The following is a 15,024-nucleotide window of genomic DNA, read 5'->3' as shown; positions in this document are numbered from 1 at the left end:
GTAAGTGTCGTAGTTGCATTCGAACTCATCTTAACCTGAACGGTAATTAATTTGCAATATTTAGGATCATCTGTCACAAACTTACAGGAACTGGAACGGCTATGTTTGTACTGTTAGTCTTTGGGAGGGTCAGAAGCCGTATGGCTTAGAGCGATTTCCTTCCTTAACTTCAATTCAATTTAAATTTTTGTAATCGACTTTGTCAAAACTGAAAATTCTTTAATTACAAAATCTTTGACAAATTGATACCATCAAAGAGCTGAAGATGATGCGGCCATTTTAGACTCATAAGCCATGACTGAAAAGAAAACATCAGATGTACTGCTTTACGAAAAGTATAGTAAATGCATGGTCCCTTTTTAGACTTTCGAAGATCGTTTCTTACGTTCGATTTTGTGATGTATTTATGGATTGTTTTTTTCAAATTTTTTTGACCAAGTTATGCGAGCAAGTATTAAATACAATCCTCAAATACAAGTTAGTTTTTGGAAAATAACATATCTTGCTCATATGAGGACATATAAAGCACTGCTTCAAAAACATGCCTTCATTATTTGATACTATTTATTTGATACAAAACAAAAAAGAGAAAAAAAATGACGTCACAATAAAATATGATATACATGTAAATAAGAAGATATAAACGGTTCATAAGTAGTTTCGGAAACGATACGATTCCCCAATGTATATGATATAGTACGAAGTTATTATAGAATCAACAACATTATCAACTTTGTTTATTGCGTCGCTTATTAAAGAAAACGGCTCCTGTGTTTTGCAAAAATTCACAGGGGTAATCCTGACTCATGCTCTAATAATGTAATGTTCGATAACTGGTATCGCTACGGAATTTCTTACAATATGTATAGTTAGTTTCGTACGAGTAGTAAATCGTATTCTTTAAAAAGCTTTGAAAACGTTGAAGAGACAGACTGTCAAATTGTAATTTAACGCCTGATAAGCGCTCAGGTGAAATGGAAAAAATGATCTTGCAATCTTCTTTTTACTGACCCACCATTCACAAATCAAAACGAACTAGCTACAAAAGTTTGATTAACAAATAATTTATCTCTAAGTTTAAATCAATTCGTCAAATTATTTTCCATTTACGTTCAATAACATATCTCGCGAGAAATGGCCCCTTGTGTGATTTGACTATTTTTCATTCGGAACCTTATCGAACCGCAACCATCTGTTGCTGGGGATCAGTGGCTAGTGCTTTAGTTATCAAATATTTTACGAATTATATCACATTTGTGTCGATGACGAATATGTTAAGGGCAATATCTAGTGTTTGTAAATCTGAATGTACACAAATAGTATAATTACATATCTAAGATAGGTTTTTCTTGTACAATTCACATCTGGCTTTCTGGTTAGCATATGAGTTAAGCTTAATGGAATGCAATTCATTTTATGATACCAGTTTGGCGGGAAAGTAAGTTCATGGCCTAATATGAGTAAAGTACTTGTTTTTTTCCCAGGCTTTTGAATGTAATAAATTCTAGGACCTCCTTCTTTCACTTATGTTTTAAAAATAACAGATAAAGGTGACCAAGGCATGTAAGATAAGAACTGTTGTTGAATTATTATCTATATATGTATGTAGCTATGTCTTTCGTTGTATTTTACACGTTTTAGCACGAATAATGTATTATATGCACACATCGTAATTCATCGAGTGCATCTTGATTGATTCAAGTTATTGAGACAATGTACTTGCTATTGAAGCAGTTCATACACTATACTATTCTTAAGAAGATGCCGTGATGTAACGTGAAATTTAACACTTAAACATGACAACCTCCTTAGTGCTCATTGTAGATTAATTGTGAAACATTTCTTCTGCTTATGTGTAAATAAAGTAATAATAAATAACTGATTGACCGGCAAATCTGCTGGACAAGACGCTATTGTTAAAAAAAAAGTCGACACAGATCGAATTTATGCAGCCACAATTAAGCTTCCAATACTATTTAATTATGTTTTTTGTTGGTGGGAACCAGTTTCGATAAAAGTGTATAGATAGCTGTATGTCGTTGTGTAGGTACATATATTGACATACAGTTAGTTTAGTACTTATTGAGTACGACTTTCTTGTAGTTACGTTTACCTTTTTCCCTTTTTTTATGTGGCTGCTTAATTCATATATCCGGGACTGTTTTCTAAAGTTTGTCTTGTCAGAACGATTATTTTTTGTATTAATATATAGATCTACTGTTTTTATTAAGCCTTGAATAAAACTTGAAATATTTTATGATCATGGTCATTCAGAACCAAAAATAAATACACTGACATTGCAACTTACTTTAACGTATCATGCGTGATGTATATATATATATTATCATTGAAATTACAATGAATACTATAGACACGTATATTTATACCAATAATTGCCACATTCTACACCATGGGGTACGCATTGTTTGCTCTGCCAATCTTTCAATACATTTTTGATATGATAATTCACCGTAACTGTTATAATTCATTGACGTACAAGGATTATATCTAATACGATGAGTGTCCTTTCTTGGCCTTTTTTCTCTTTATTTTAATACCAAAACAAGTTATGATAATTTGTAAACGACGATTCCTTTGATCATTTATATTTTCAGTTTCTTGCACACTTTGCAGGGGGAGAAATTGTTTGATTTCGACAGTTGCGTTTGTAGAACCAGTTTATGACATCCTTTCCACTTTGTCAGTTGCTGTCATTTTTGCAATGTCATCTCCAAGCTTTTCTGAAAACTTGTTTGCTTTAAACGTCTTTGATGTTGCAATACTGTCGAAAGTTGAAGGAATAGTTATGATAGCCATGAGAATATTTATCTTGAAATGTATCTATTACCCGATCTTGTCAACTATCGCAGGAGGTTCCTTGGTGCTTTTTATAAATTTTTTTTCACTGGGTTTACGTAAACGGTAATAAAATCATACACAAACTTAAAAGAAAAACAAAAAGTTTTTGATATTTATGGATTTTAATTCAACTAAACTACTACAGGACAAGAACATATGAAGTTTGTTGTTATATAATAAAACAACATCAAACGTTTTATGCCATAACAAAATAAGAAAAGCAGAAACATATAGCTTAGTTTATACTCCTATTTCTTTATTCCCTCTATTATAACTTTTAAACAATTTAACCAAACATTTCATTTTTTTTTCATTTAAAAGATTGGTTTTTTTTTGTCAAAGGTAAACTATTACGAATACTCTATGTTATTAATTTTAATGCTTATAAACCAAAATGTTAGCTTATGAAAATATATTTTTTATTTTGATTTTAAACTGCTTACATTTTAACCATCTTCCGTTATTTAATGGTACCTTCACCTCATAGAGTGTAGACGGTTTTGGATTCAATTTCTTGCAAATTCTAATTTTCTTGTAAATGGAGTCTCATCAGGCAACTATCAATATCCACTACCTGTGGTATACAGTAGAGACGTGACCGAAAAGTTTGAATCGGGTTTGAGAAAGGGGTGTATATATTTGATCAAAATGCTTTATTGAGGACTGTTACTTCGGTGAGGAACCATATTTTAACATAAATCTTATTCGAGGTATCGGGTTAGTAGTTAACAGGGCACGGCCCATAGAACAAACGGTCTTGTCCTAAAATAACAAATTAATAACCAATTTGATAATCTGCCTTTTTATACCTGCCTTTTTATGTATATTTAATAAAGAAATTGCTTGTTTAATTTCCTGTAACATCAATATTATCTGAACATTTATTGTAAACTTGACTAAATTTCACGTGAATATCAATTGAATTAACTGAGTATATTTTACTATTTAAATAATATTTTTTTCCTTTCGCTTATGCGATGCGTATTCACCTGTCACTAGTCATCTTTTTCTGAACATTTATATGAAGATATCAGACTTATCTATTGAATATTTTGTATATATTCCCTGTACGATTTAATTATCTTATGGAGTTTGTCTTGACTGTTTGTAAGACTGGTGTTTTGATTTTCTTTGTGAAGCATATCTAAATGCCCCCTGGCTATTGTATACACAGTTTAAATTATGTTTGGGAATGGAAACTAGCTACCATTTTTCTTCTAACAAATGATTTACCATACTTATCAAAACAGGTAGTTTCAGGTTTATCTTATGAGCACCTGGAATATTTAAACGTAATGTGTTAATCCCATCGGATTAACTAGCTTTACATTTTATAGTTTAACTATTCTAGAAAATTGGTTAAGTACAGTTAATCATATAATTTTTTTATGTATATTACAATGGATGAATAAAGTTATTTCTCGCGATCGTATTCCATTTATAGACCAATTTAAGTTATATATCGTTACGAAATATATTGCAATTTCTGTTCCAGGTAGAATTTTCTAACGAATACTTCTCTCACAAATGAACACACACAAAAAATAAACATGATGAAGAAACTATAAAAGATATTTTCTATGTAAATTTATTTGTTTTTTTTTATGTGCGAAATCAAATCTGATAAGCATTTGATCGCAAAATATTTGAGAGTAAGACCTTATGATCCTTTTGAGCCGTAACAATCTGAAGATGGAAAAAGTCGTCCACATTTATATCAGATGTTATATCTGTTAAGCTGTAAAAGTTACCAGAGATAAGAATTTTATGAGAAAAATGTTTTCTATGAAACCATTCATTTGCATACTATTTTATGCAAATTTATTATTAAAAGTTAACATTTGTTAAACTTTTCATTTTAAAATGTCAATTTTGATATTTCATATGGAGTAAATTACTACATTTCGACGTTCCTTCTTCCACACCTGTTTTTTTTTTAAATAACAAGTGCAGAAGGGTAATGTTGTTCTCTTTCCATTTCGGTAAGTTGGTTCTCATGTTGTATTGTTTCTGATGTGTGTATTGTTTATTTTTACATTCACGTAAGTTGAATTTGGCATTAAGCATTTTGTTATTAAGCTTTTTTGTTTGATTGTTGACATAATTTGTAGCCTTCATCTACGTTCTTATGATGGAAAATTGAAAAAAAACCTGTTTTTCAGTTTCTTCTCTCTTTATTAATTTTTTTTTATTTTGTTTTTGCTTTGTTTTTTGTTTTTATTATTATTTTTTTTTGTACACGCTGTTTATCGTGTTATATTTATCGTGTTAAAGATATATATAATCTTTTGCCTTTTATTTCATAAATACTCGAATCACTTCCTTTGTATGACTTTTGGTGATACAAGTAATTGGGTCTCTTCGAAAATTGTATTTTTCACGAACAATGAATTGCAAAACACAAAAGCTATACGGTTCAGAACTCATTCAAGTTTATCCACTAATAAAAAAAATCGATTTTACCATTAAATTAAAAAAATAATGGAAATGACTAACACAAACAAAAAAATATATTGAATGAAAAGTACATATAATTGTAAAATGAATAACAAGTGAGAATGCTTGCTGTAGTGAATAATGCAGGAATATGTCAACATTTGCAAGAATTTCCGGTATTACCTTTTTTAAACCTCAATGGAACAAAAGTATGCAAAACCGCACGCATCATACACCCCACAAACCATAATACGAGGATTAAGATGGATACGAAAAGAAGGCAATTTTGGTACAGGGATAAAATTATTAAAATAAAGTTATTTGGAATGGATTGCTTATTTATTTTGATAGTGTCTCAGCTTTGAAAAAAGAACGTTACTTTTTCTGGTACTTAGATAACCTTTTTTTGTATATGTACTTTGTAAAATCTGAAAATAAAATAGCTTCCTGATATTTGTCTAGTCATATTTTTTTCATGAAAACAGGATCTTATATAAAAAAATCTTCAGCCCCCTACTTCGCATAATTCCCCCCTTTTTGTTGTATTTTACACTTCAATACCTTATAAATTTTTGCAAATATAAAATAAATTTTAGTTGATTTCTTTTCCTTTGGAATAATAAGTAGCAATTACAAGTATACGACAATATGATTGAAAACTTCCATTTCAATTCCATTTTTATATCTAATTTTACTAAGTTGAAATTACATGCAATGATAAGTAATAAAATTCAAGACAAAAAAATAAAAAAAAAACAAAACAAAAAAAAAACAAAAACAAAAACAAAAACAAAAAAAAAACGGAACAAATGAAAAAAGAAACACAGACAGTAAATACCACCAACGTGCAACAATGTTAATTAAATAACAATTAAAGAAAGTCTATGTGATTTAGAGACTGGATTTAGATTTCCGTTGTTACCGAGCGTTAGACTTGGTTACAACTTCGTTAATGCAGCCAATGTGGTTTGTTTATATATCTATCCTATACATTTGGTAATTAATGCTCTAAACACATTTTTAAGATTTAGATAAATACTTACAGTTGTACACTAGCACATAATAAGATGGATTTGTTTGCTTTTGAAAGCTGTATAATTGATTTCGATTACATATGCGAAAAGATTAATCGCCCTATGAGAAGCCAGCGTATCTTTAGAGCTGGGTCTTATCAGTTGCCGTTATCAGATTCCATTCGTGCAAAAGTAAAGAAATTTTAACGCAAAGTATTGAATCGGTCACTTCACGACTCTTGAACTAAGCTATGTTTACAAACTAGCTTCCAGCTTGAATACAATGGGATTTTCTCCTATCTTTTAATGTGAGCCTAAGAGTGTAACATTTCACTGAATAAACGATGCTACTTTCCGAGGTAATGGGGTTATTGAAAACCAACGCCGCCAACATGAAAGTGTCTTTACTAACAACCAAAGAATGGGGTAAACTTGCAAAGCATTTATTTCCCTCCATATCATCATTTGTAAAACGAAACTTTGACGGACGAACCAATTTCAGGCACACGATTTTTATTTCACCCAAGTAACCGTTGACAGATTCGATAGAGAGAGAACAATTTGGACCAATAAGGTGAAAAACAACACAAGAGAAATTGGAACGATTCACATTTGAAAATTGCAGTGTCAAAAATATGCATGTGGGCAAACAAGAGGTCTATTTCTTTAAAGCTTTATTTCAAAACAAAGCTCTTGAAGTATATCCAGATATTTCTACAATGAAATGTTTTCACATAGTAATGTTATTACAGCTGAATATAAGAATGCTTCGCATCTTTTACCATGAATTTTGTACTTGATTCGCCTGGTAAATTAGGTAATCGAAATTCAAAATTTCCAGCCATATAGATATTGCAAATTTTGAATGCTGTACACATGTTTCAATTAGTACCTACCAGCAGCAGCTGCATTAGTACCAAAAGCTTAAAAAACAAGATTCAAAAGTATGCAAGAAGTAGTAAAAAAAAATAGAACGTTCAAGCCAAACCCAGCACTGAAATGATTGCAGCTCCGTTTATGATTTCTACTACCGATATTAATGCTGAAAGTATATTTATTGAGTACCAATCCGCTTTCGAATTATTAGCATATAAAAAGCTTATATCGGATATTGACTTCCAAAATGGTCAAAATACACCTAGGGGAAGAAGGGGTACCAGTTTTTCATTAATAAGAGCATATGATAATAAGCATGAATATGTTTATTATAACATCCACTTTATTTTTCTTGAGAATGAAAATTTATTATTGTTAAAATATACTCGTTTATGCTACATTTACAAGTTTTGTAAGTAGGTTTGATTTGTATTTGTTTGTTGCTAATAATCTTATTGTTATATTTTTTTTTGCATTTACATTTAATCGTTTATTTTTGGTATTCGTGATTTTTTTAGCCAAAAAATATTCCCTCTTCCAAAATGCAAGTCAATTTTCCCTCAATTTTTCCTAAATTCATACAGTTTTCATACAATAATAATAATAATAATAATAATAATAATAATAATAATAATAATCACCAATAACAACAAACAGCATAGCAACAACAACAACAACAAACAATGAAACAAAGCAGTAAATATCTGTTTAAAATTTACAAGAAAATTATCGGAACAAAGATACACAAAGAAAGACAACTCTGACAGAATTTAAATGTTTCGTTTATAACCGATTGTCAGTTTTTCCTTTAGTTTTTTATTGATTATTAAAAACCATTTCATTGTTTTTCAGTATTTTAATATAAAATAGAAGACAAACTGATGTCAACAGAGAAATAAAGATCTAAAGCAAAAATTCAGACATGATAAGGTTTGTTTTTAATTTGTTTTAAGTTTTGGTTCAAAGATTTTTTAAAATTTTATGTAGGTATATGAACTAACATTGTTTGATTGTTTAAAATATTTCTTATGTATGGTATTTATAATTTTAATTTTGTACATTTTGATTCACCATATGTTGTTCTCTTGGAAATCGATATAAATGTATGGATCAGAATTGGAATTCGTGGTATACTAGAACAAATTCGGTGCATGTTGAAAAAAAGTTTTTTTTGTCAGATATAGTTTCATTATGGTGATGTTACAAAGTACACTTACCTTGCAAAAAACGCGCCGATACATTCATTTTCATAATATGTTTTCCTCGCACATTCAAATTGCGTATAAAATCATACTTTTCCTATCAATCTATAAAATCTATTGGTATTGACTGAATTCACCGGTTTGCATAAATATTTCAAATAAGAATAAATTTAATGTAAAAAATGTTAAAAATACCTGCAGGTGGGCTAGACGTTTGTTGGGCTCAAATTATTGGCCTCGACCGTACCAGTATAGTCCGACCATGAAGGTGAACGCAAATAGTCCAGACTATGCACATACTGTCAAAAATACCAACATGGTCTGGAACAAATAGAAAGAAAAACGTTTGAGAAAATTTTGGTTTATTTAACAAAAGGGTATCCCTGAACATATCTGATAAAGAACAAGCTTCAGTAATTATATGAAACTTGCATTAATAAGAACACGACACAAATCTAATGACACCATTCCCAGTTGCCTACTCTCAGTAAATTATTCAATTATTATAATTGATGAAAAACAACAATATTCAAAATTAGAAATAATTTATAGGTTTTTTTGCTTGAATGATAACATTTATCAAGATATTGAATAAAATATATACCATACATTTTTCCACCGCCCCTTTCAATTCCCACTGTCCCGTTACCTAGTGGCTTATCTAACTTTCATTGATGTTTCTTATTCATAAAGACGAAAATATAATACACTGTCTAACCTTAATCGAAAGTCGCAGATGTCATAGCTTTCTCAAAACCTTGTATATGTACTGCGTTATAATGGGTTGCCAAAAATATAAAATTTCAACGTCAATAAAGAACATTTTACAATGTTCCATTACGTTACTACTCGTACAGTTCGTGTTCACTCTTGCAGTTTGTGACTTATTCTTAAATGAAATATATTAAAGGCATAGAATATAAACCTTAATGAGGAATAATTATACCAAAGCGCATTGGATCATAATGTAATACTTGAATAATCTAACATTTCCTTAAATTGCTTTGCTAATGATAAAGTTTAAATTCTTTCTAATTCAAATAGAGAAAATCCTTTGTTTGTAAATGAAATGTTCCAAAGGTTGAAAACTCCTTATCTGAATGCTTATGATGTGGTGAAAATTATTGTCATATTTCCCACTATTAAATATTTGATGTGACTTATAACCAAAATCTTTGTTTTGTATATGATGCTTGATCTATTCATAAACAGGCTTAAGTAATATGTCACGAAATAAGAACTAGGTGTTTAGTATGATCCTGCTCTTTGAAGTTTCTGAGACCTATAAAGCCTCGCGGCTGTGATCGCCTAGATTATGATGCATTTCTTGGGACTAAAAGTCATACAAATAGAGGATAATACTGCGATTTACTAAATCCTAAAATTTTAACAGAACCATAAACAAGGAATAAAGGCACACTCGAATGGGGTTTATATCGCGGAGCATTCCTTTAATTTGGAGATCATATGCATTAATACATGCATATGCAACAAAGGACAACACAGGATTTAAATGTTACCAGGCTAAAGCTGTATGAAAATTTAAATACACAATTTTAAGACGCAGAATTAACATAGCTTTTTTAAAACTTGGGTTATGTCAAATTCAGAATATACTTTTTTTGTTATACAACAAAATATTCTTGAAACTCCAATGTACCTTTTTTCAATATACATTGTTTTTTAAGTAGCTAGGAAGAAAGACTGTTCAAGATCATGAAGTATATAATTAAATCTAGTCGAAGGGAAGAGCAAAGAGCACTTTACTTAATATTTGGTGAAAACTAATTCATAGAAATGAAACCAAAGATAAGGAAAAGACTACAAGGTTGTAAACATTCTTTGCACTGTCTTGCTGGTGTTCTTTATTGATATGGTGAGAGTTCACTGTGAAACTAACAACACTATTGAAAACAAGGAACTTAATGTCAAAGAGTTATCAAGGGAAACAGAATTCTAGCGGAAATCAATAGAAATCACAATCATAACCCTCACCCTGGTTCATCTAGCCTATTTACCATTAATGTGTATTGGTCAAGTGAAAAAGAACCATCGATGTAGTCGAAGCTGAATATAACGCTTTTAATATGTTATTGCATTCCTACAGCTTTTTTGTTACACGTGCCGTCATATCTAGAATTGAATAAATTTGTTGTATTTATTTTTTTTTATTGGAAAACTAACCCCTGGATGAGTAAAGATGACAGTAACCAAGTTAATTATTCATGTTCAAATTGCATATTGGTTTTAGAAATTTTGCATTTATTTTATTTATTTATTTTTTTATTGTTGTTGTTTTTTTGTTTTTTTTGCCATTTTTTATTAAATATATGTAACTTGTCATAAACAATTTTGGTGGAGTGATCTCTGCTGTGACTTCAACTTATCTAAATTTACATAAATTTAAATCACTTTTAAAGGCATTGTCATGAATTCATGTGTCTAGTTATTTATTGCGGATTATCATCAATTAACATTTTGATTATTTTAATTTTATTTCTTTAAATCAGCATACAGCTCATTGATAAAACCACTTTTCAATGCACACCATTAACCATCAATTAATTGCTCAAAGAAAATTCCCCTCTCTAAATAATTCATGAAAATGTCTTTTTTAATTTTTTACCTCAAATTAACTAACCAACAAAAACATATTTTTGAGCAGTTACTTATTAAAAGCATTTATTTAAAAAATGCAATCTCTGACCAATCAAAGTCCTTTTAACAAAAGAAACACAGTCAAAATCCCTACGCTGTTTAAAATTGGCCATTTACCATTAACCCATGAGCAATGCACAATCTCCTCTTGAACTGTACACTATCAAACTTTTTTCTTCTAGAAACTAAAAATACCTTAGTAGTTAGGACATGATTTTGCACTTTCCAAATCTAGACAACTACCTACTTTTCCTCTTTTAAGATCCATCCGTTGAGGAAAACAAACGAGAAATGTTTGTTTACCAGTAGGTAGGCAGAATCTCACAACATGTCACTTTCAAACTGTTCAATTTTAATTTCAGAGTAACTTTAAATTTAAAGGTTACTAGCGCGTTTCCTTTAAGTGTTCTCGGCCAAAATAAATTTTAGAATATTTGAAAGTTTGCCTTTCTAGGGATTAAGGCTGAGATTGGTATTGGCATAAACTAAGGCATAGTTAAAAGTGTAGAATTATTTAATTGTGATTACTGTCACAAACCTCTGGCTGGGATTTGTCTAACGTTGTTTTATGGCAGGGTGAAAATCTGCTGAATCAAGATGAAAGGAATAAATCACCCTGTTTCACTTACCAGATAAAAAGAGTGTTGAATTGTCACATGCGTGTTGCCATGCTTAGCCTTCATTTATAATGTTTTGTTGTTATTAGAACTATAAATCAGGTACTAACAGAACCTAAAGCAGAAAGCTAATAAATGTTCTGTCTGCTATTTTTAGACTACATTGGTAACGTTTTTTTTTTACTGAAAGCCAAGTCGTAGAATGAGTCAGGAAGTAGCCATCCTCAAACGTTCACTTTTTCATAATATTACTCAGTTAGTATTATTTAAAGCAAACGGATAAGTAATGAACTTTTTACCCAATTAGCAAAACGAACTAAACTTAATAGAATCGCTTTTTAATAGAAAGCTTCTATTAGAGGTACTTTTCTTGAAAGACTAATTGAACCATGGTTTTTAGAAAATAAAAAAGAGATATTTGTGCATTTTACATGCTAAACATTGCTCCCTTTCAAATAAAACAAAGCTAAAGGTCGTTGGTTATATAAGGTTCTATTTCTATAAATAACATCATATACTTTCCATTTTCATTACAAGAAGCAAGAGCGTTTTTGATGCAATATTAATAAGTGTAAGTATTTGTATCAGGCAAAATGGGAAAAAATAGAAACATGCAAGCTAAAGCCCTACCGATTTGACAATATAATTTCACTCAATGATGCTTTCTCTATTTGAAAAAAAAAACATATATATCACTGGATTTTCTCAGAATTGATCTCCTCCTACTTTCTGATTGTACAAATAGTCAAATAGTGGTGGATTATTTCATACCATGTTTCACACACTGCCTGATTCTTACAGAGACTGACACTTTATTAGGAACACCATGTTAGAAATATATAACGATACTCTCTCGCAAAAATAAAGTATATTTAAGCAAAATTATGGATAAAGTATAGACTAACCATGATAATAATCAAACACATGAGTATGTTAAGGTTTGGTTATAATATCGTTAGCTTTCTTATATCTTTCACGTGTCAATTCAGTGCGCGTTTAGAAAAAATGCTAAAATAGTTGTTTTTGCATGCAGATTCATTTACAGACGAGCATGGTGAAATTTATTCAAGATTGAGTGTTTATAAAATAAAAGGCAAAATACTTCCGCTTTTCCTCAAAAAGCAAAACGAAAGAAAAAACCTAATATCACAGTTTAAGGACTACTTTTGCATTAACCATATCACAATTCTTTTTCTGATATGAAACACACCTCTCATTTTTAATTGCAGACTTGAAAATGAGTTTCGATGGTACTACATGTCAACTGAATAACTTGGCTTCCAACTGAGTATCTCGTTTCACTGCAGACATGAAGGTATTTATTAATTTTACGTGATATTTCATTGTGGATGAGTCGGAATGTTCTTTTTCATTATAAACTTTGTAAATTTAATGGACATTTTGCCTAACTTAAGGAATAATATGAAACTTGGGAAATTTTGCAGTTCCATTACGGTATTCCCAACTTTTTATATACATGAAGTAACATTTTTGTTACACAAATACAAACGTTACCAATTTTAATTAATCAATACTAAAAGTATCAGTTAGTTGCAAAAAAATATTTGTACTAGGTCAATGATCAATTATGTTTTTTTGTCTTTATTTTAGGACGTTTTAGAAGTGAAAACAGAATGTATAGTTAAATAAAGAATGAAACGATTACCTCTCTTATTTCTGTTTTCTTTTTCCTTCCATATTAAAATGTTCGATACGAATATGAACAAATCCGTTATACATTTTTCAATTTTTTCCCTACACAACATATCAATGACTCTGAAAAGTAACTGAAAGAGTAATCAAGGGAACCAAGATTCTAGCGGAAATTAAAAGAACGTAATCCAGGGACAAAGACAAGACATCAAAAACTGAAAAACACAACAAGGACTAAAATAATACAAAGTAACAAAAGTAAATAAGCAACTCAGACTTCACTAAAAACTGGGAGTATGAACATGAGGTTTTCTACAAATGATTAGATTGACTGTTACGTATAGATATGAAATACATTAAAACATCTTCTTTGTTATAGACTTTAACTCTAAAGTAAAACAGTTAGAATTACATGTACCACTGGAATTGGATAAAATCCAGTTTGAATTCAATATACAACTATATTACAAATTTTAAACGATTCCCTCGAAGGTAGAAAGATATTGTTTTTATATAAAATGCTTCGTATATCAAATTAATTTAAAACACTCACAACAAACTGCCACGTCCCTGTCTTCTGAGTGCATATTATTTAAAATTTTGGGTTGGGCGAGGAACTTTTGTAAGTAAAGAATATTGTCCATGCTGGTCAAGAAAGAAGTTTATGTTTGTTTATGACCAATACATACGTTTTAAGGTTCGCTGAAACAGAATTGTGCCAATTAACCATTGTTTTAAGTTCTTTTTGGACGCAGGATAGTAGTGTTAACTTTCTACTTTAACTTGAGACATCAAATGTATGTTGGACAGAAATGACAGGAACCTTTGGCATTAAATTTCAAAATATACAGATAACAATATAAAATCAAAGGCACGTCAAGATTGATGAGTGGAAAAAAAACATGGTGCGAACAATTTTAGCAGATTAATAACGCCTACATATTTAATGTAGTTCATTGTGAAATCTGAAATTTAAAAAAATAAAACTTGAAGGAGTAATCAGGGGAACCAAGGTTATAGCGAAAAAAAAAAGGTTCAATGAACACCTGCAGATCGAGATAATTTATGGCAATTTCCAACATAATCCCTGGTAGGACAACAATATATAACTGTTCATATAATTATGAGATCATGAAAATATTTCAGGTCATAGTTCCATACTCATGAACACATTACTAGGTATCCGAGGTACTAGAAAAATTCTTATTCCTGAAATTATAATTTAAACTTGATAAATGAATTTCAATCTCCTAAGTAAACAAAATGATACTGACTAATTTAATGTTAAACAGTTTAGATGCCTATTCTCCGTTTATTACGCACGAGGTTATTTGTTCAAAACATTATTTGTCAAATATTACACTTCCAAGTCAGCAATTTCCTCTCTAAATTTGGCATTAGAAAAAAAATCACGTGTTGACCTCGATTTAGGTATATTCGATTATTAATACCATACACCATAGTACAATCAAACATTGTTTTATTATCAATTTTGATCTTACATCTAATTTATCTTGTTATTTTAATTTTAAAGTTTTTTATCAATATAACACAACCTCATCTTATACATTTATATTTCAAAGACAAAAGTAATGAGACTTAACTGGTCAGAAATCCTATAAGACCATAAGTATCTCTACTTCCGTCAGGAATTTAAAACCGGAACCAAATAGAAAAGCATCCTTCCTTGAAATGTGATGTACACACGAC

At 30.1% G+C, this 15,024-nt stretch overlaps 1 long non-coding RNA gene across 1 annotated transcript in view; it reads left to right on the top strand.

Moving 5' to 3' along the window:
- LOC148619797 (uncharacterized) overlaps window positions 1–13,326 on the top strand; it is a 31,038-nt gene extending 17,712 nt beyond the window's left edge. Inside the window, exons 2-4 of the long non-coding RNA XR_015921652.1 lie at window positions 8,037–8,114; window positions 12,891–12,976; window positions 13,273–13,326. This is a non-coding gene — a long non-coding RNA (uncharacterized LOC148619797). The remainder of the gene's footprint in view (window positions 1–8,036; window positions 8,115–12,890; window positions 12,977–13,272) is intronic.
- Window positions 13,327–15,024: the final 1,698 nt, after the last annotated feature.

The sequence above is a fragment of the Perna viridis genome, chromosome 4, assembly GCF_037379345.1.
Source record: "Perna viridis isolate PV_CMFRI_1.1 ecotype Kerala chromosome 4, ASM3737934v1, whole genome shotgun sequence".
In the NCBI taxonomy this organism is placed as follows: Eukaryota; Metazoa; Mollusca; class Bivalvia; order Mytilida; family Mytilidae; genus Perna; species Perna viridis.
This window is presented reverse-complemented; position numbering and strand designations above follow the sequence as displayed.